Source organism: Anopheles aquasalis, chromosome 2, assembly GCF_943734665.1.
Source record: "Anopheles aquasalis chromosome 2, idAnoAquaMG_Q_19, whole genome shotgun sequence".
NCBI classification, from domain to species: Eukaryota; Metazoa; Arthropoda; class Insecta; order Diptera; family Culicidae; genus Anopheles; species Anopheles aquasalis.
Window position 1 is genome coordinate 63,285,647 of NC_064877.1, and position 5,000 is coordinate 63,290,646.

Consider the following 5,000-nt stretch of genomic DNA (forward strand, 5'->3'; position numbering starts at 1 on the left):
TCCAATCACAACCAGCATGGACTGACTGCCCGGCAAATGGACAACCATTAGTAACGGTGTGCTGTCCACCTGTCCTTCCGGTTCCGCTCACGGTGACCGCGACACAGCGTAACACGGATGATGAAATATTTACCAGCGCCTGTTCACAGGACTCGGTCCCGGATCCCTGTCTCAGTTGTCGTTCGATTGAGGGGCTTAGGCCACAGCCCACAAGTTGCACAACCAAAGCTAGCATGCAAACAGCAGGTGTCGTATGAGTGGATTACAAATCGATAGCAGCTGACCGAAGTACCACGTGTGACGGTGCCGGACGGACAAAGCATTGATTTGACCTCCGGACTGTCCATCTGGCTGGCTGTAGGTGTTGGTGGTCGATTGTGTCACATCGCATAGTGGAGGTGACTTGGTCTGCGGTTAACCACGGGTTGTTCAGATCAACAAGTTGACTGATGTCTCGCCCTGCCACAGGACACCATTTGAGGCCTGCGGGCCCTAAATGGTCTGGCGCACCTTCTAGCGTCGAGCAACACCACAAGCTGGACGGGGATCCTTCGTGTGGTTGTGAAAGGTGGCAGACACCGGTGCCTGGAGGGGAGTTGAGTGCGAAGTTAGCTGTTGAAGTTGGACATTCTTGGACGTGGACAAGATATGGCTCAACACAACGGCACCTCAGCATCCCGTGTCTCCCCCCGTCAGCCCGGAGCAGGATGTCAAGCTGTCAGTTGCAACAATATTGGGTATTATTGGCTAACCAAATCCCATCCTCGCCGTTGCGGATGGTTAGCCTGTGGGGGATGGGAAGAGGTAAAGTTTTTCGCTTCTTTCCGAGACTGCTCATGATGAGCTCGTGATAACGGTGTCTACTTCAGGCTACTGCACGGTGATACAAATGAGTTAAGCAAGGTGACACAGGAGAACTGGGTGTTAATGGCCCACTAAATGTATTGAACGGGGATTTGCTCATTCACGTTGAGCGGTCGATGACCGAAACAAAAGATGAAATGCGAAAAAAATGCTACGCTGAAATAAAATACCTTGAATTGTAGACCAGCAAAGTATCCTGCGACAGTTTGAGTGAAGAGTTGAGTCGAATTCGTATGCTCTTCTTTAAAAAGTACTAAAAATCGCATCACACAATGTCCATTACTCATCGCAAAGCATCACAAACTAATTGGACAATAATGACAGTTCTAACGATTCCTCCCACTCGTCAGTGTTTGTGGCAGTTATGTTGCCTTTTCCCAATGCAACAAACAAGACCGCTTCCCCACGAAAGTACAGCCAAAGGACAGTAGAAATGGCGTAAAGTTTTCATTGAGTGACAACAGAGCATAAACCGCATCGCGGCGGGGCGGCGGCTACTCGAGTGGTGATAGTTTGTTTTGCGGATTTGATGGCCATTTTCATTCCACTTCCCGCTGTTGCGGGATGCGACCCTAACGCCATCAGAACCAATCACTCCGATCCGAGCAATGCTGAATGCAGGCGGTAAAGGAAACGAAACGAAGAAAATAAAACATGTTGCTAGTTGTTGACAGACAGATGCAATCCTCGGGAAGTTCCCAATGGAGTTACTCCTGTCTGTGTCCCGGGTTAATACTTTGATCGCCATCCTCTGCCAGCCGCAACCACGACGATCTCCCCCTCTCTCTGCTTTCTCTCTCTCCCTGGCTCTCTCTCTCTTTGAAGTGTGTAAATAGTTTAGCTTGTTAGAAACTTACTGCTTAAGCAAAGAGACTTTTACTTTACAGTTTGATCACCGCGTGACAGACAGTTCGCTCCGGGAGTGAGGCCGGAAAGATCGAGAGGCATAGCGACCGGGGACACATAAAAAGTTCCGCATAATTCGCTGTCGACTTATTATTCCACAACAATGACTCACAGCGGTGCAACGGGTCCTGACGGAACTTGGACAATGACACGACACGCCATTTTCATTTCATTACTTCTCCAGCATGGCTGCATATTATCGTTGTTGTTGTTGTTGTTGTTGGGACGGGTTCAGTGCCATTGACGATGAAATGGCGCCAGTTTCGAAAGATACAATGGTGTGCGGCGGCTGCATTGTCAAGCGAGCATAAAAATCTGGTCGCCTTTTGAGGGTTTGGTGACTTTAAGCGCAAAGTTTTATCAGCACAACAATGGATTGTGCGCTGGCGTTTCGATGGTGTCCGATTAGGGAGTCGTATCAATGCAGTCCGTTTTAGGGGCTTCGTAAATTTTAGAATCCTCTTTGGGTTCCGCTATAGCTATAAAGACTGACTATGGCGAAGGAAAAGTTAGCTAGATTCTTGCTTTCGAGTTAAGCGATAATTCTTTTCAATATTATCATTTTATGACCGATCGTTGCTCAACTTCTCTAAGAATATTTGTAAGAATTGCAACAAAACTTGTAACAAGGTTCTGTGTCACAGTTCCTGTAAACTTTTCTGATTATTTTTACTATTTGGTTTGGTTTAGCCAAGCTTCTGCCCCTTTCTTAAATTTTCATCGTTATTTTTATAATTATCCAGATATGGACCTTTAATGTATTCCGAGGTATAAATACATTCACAAACCTACCCCTGTTCATTGCCAAGTCAGTGCTGGAAGGCCGCACAAAAAAGAAGCGAAATAAAAGAAAATTTCGTTGCTACATTAGAACTGGCCTGGCCAGAAGGAATGTTTTATGCGAAAAGTTTCCACATTCCGCTGGAATGCCCACGAGCAAATGACCGCATGCTGTTATCTTTTGGGGCCGGCGAGAGGGCAGCTGCTGTGAATTGCTTAGAATTTTCCATTTTCTTCCGTACCACTCCGCGTACATTCTCATTTGTACGCCTTGCTGCTAGGTTTCGTTGTCTTTTCCGAAAAAAAAATCCGAGTCCTCCTGACTGCTAAATGTTATTTCCCGGTTTTTTTTGCGCTGCCGATATTAAGTGGACTGTTTCACCAAATGAACTCGAATTGGCAGTGATTTGTGTGTGTGGGGTCGGTTTAATTTACTCTCGATTTCTCTCAGCTCAGGCCAGGACCTGCTGGGCGCTGGCCCATCGTCGTAGGAGTAGCCTTGGAGTGGCTTTCTCGAACGGAAACCATCAGACTTCTCAATTTGTCGTCGCCGTCTCGGAACAAGACACGATGGGGGTCTTCGGTGACCGTTCCTTTGCACCATTTCTACGGAGAATGGCCTGATGTAAGATTGCGCCGGTGCGTCGGTGTTCATTAGGCAAAGTGTGATGAAGGACAAGAATATTTTATATTTAATGGGAACACTTATCCCTATCGCTCTTGACAAGCTAAAGTTTGTCAATCGCCCACCTCACGATGCGGCTAAATATGAAGTAATATAATTCATGAAAAGGACTCGCAAGTGGAGACTCGTGGAAAAGATACCATTTAATGCCGGTCAGCGTTATCACTCAGCATTACTCATTCCATGCTATAAATAACCTGATGATGACCTACGTCCGAATTGATTGGATGGTATTGCGACGCTACACGCGACTTGTTGTTACTTTGAGTTCCCTGTACTGTTCCCTGGAATCCCTGTGTGGAATACCTGCTCCTGCAGCCGAATTAATATCCGGTTTGTTCGCACGTGGTGCAATAATAAAATAAAAAAATAAAACCCTTTCCACCTGATGATCATCCGCAACCATGGCTTGACCGCCGGTTGCTCTCTTCACGTTGACGCGTGCCACTCGTTGACCGAAGTGAATTCTTCTTTGATTAACCGATCGACCGGTGACCGGGCCAGTGTCATCAATAAAACCCCTCTCCTCCGAAATCTTATCATGCTTCGGTTGCATCCAGCAAACGACTCGGCCCGTGGCTTTGTACAAACAGGATTCCCCCACTCCCCTCGGTACCATTAAACGCTCGATAACAAATCAAATATTTCCCCATCATTAACAGGGAACCTACCGCGGTCGCTTGCTCACCGGCCCATTGTCATGGTGGGGACCAGGCGAATCTAAACTTTGTCGGCATCTTCAACCGTTCAAGGCGCACTCGAACCTCCCTTCCCCCCGGGGGTTGGGGGGTAAACGATCGTTGACTGGAATGTGTGCTCGAATTAGCTCTCGAATCCGTTGTGCTTGTTGTTCATGATGATGATGATAGCGGGTATCTCTGCGTTAGTGTGTGCGTGGGATTTGGTTTGGATAAACTGATCCACCACCTCCCACAGGGCCTCATCTTTGATTTGACAGTAACCGATAGCGATGGATGCGGTGATGGAGGAGCTTCACCATCGAAACTAACCATCTCATCCCGCTCGCTCCGGGCGAAGTGGCCTTATCCTTGAGTCCTTGAGCATGGGGTGAAAGTTCAGCGACGCACCGGGCACGTTGATTGTGTTTGCTGTAGTCAACGGGTATCGGCTCCGAGGATACACGTTGGGTGGCGTTGGGTTGTCCTCGAGGTAAATGTCAACAAAACATACACAAAACGGAGTGTATCTGCAGCAACATCGTTGCAGGTGGAGCAGAGGAGCGGTGATGGTTACAATGTTTTGACAACCGTTGGATGTTTTGTGAAAATGATCTTCCGAAGAAGAAGCATTTTACGATGCTCGATGGAGTGCGGCACTATTTCTATTTTAAGGCAACATTGGTCACCTCATTCGCCGTATCCGTTGTTTATTAAAACACTCTGGACAGACTTAATGGCTTGACAGGGGGTATAGATCATGCTGTTGATTCCTTAATCTCTCTGCCGCTGGCTGAGGTTAGTGAAAGGTTATCGCTAATTAGATCAATCTCTGCAGTGCTCACCTTCCGCACCGGTTGATTGATTGGGCAAACACTATTAAACCGTCGTTGGCACCGTTTCACGGCAACGAATCCATTATCTCATCGTAGCGAGGGAGTGAGGAAACTAATGTGACAAAGTGGTTATGCTGGGTTTAATTAATCGGATGTTCTTTACACGATTACAATCAACATCACGTAACATTACGTCACTCTTCACGTTTATCTCATTTTTCCAGCACCAAGTTGAGCTCAATTTTAAAGATA

At 47.1% G+C, this 5,000-nt stretch overlaps 1 protein-coding gene across 2 annotated transcripts in view; it reads left to right on the forward strand.

Annotated features, from left to right (window-relative positions):
- LOC126570585 (nitric oxide synthase) overlaps positions 1–5,000 on the forward strand; it is an 84,062-nt gene that overhangs the window by 25,122 nt on the left and 53,940 nt on the right. The window lies entirely within an intron of this gene.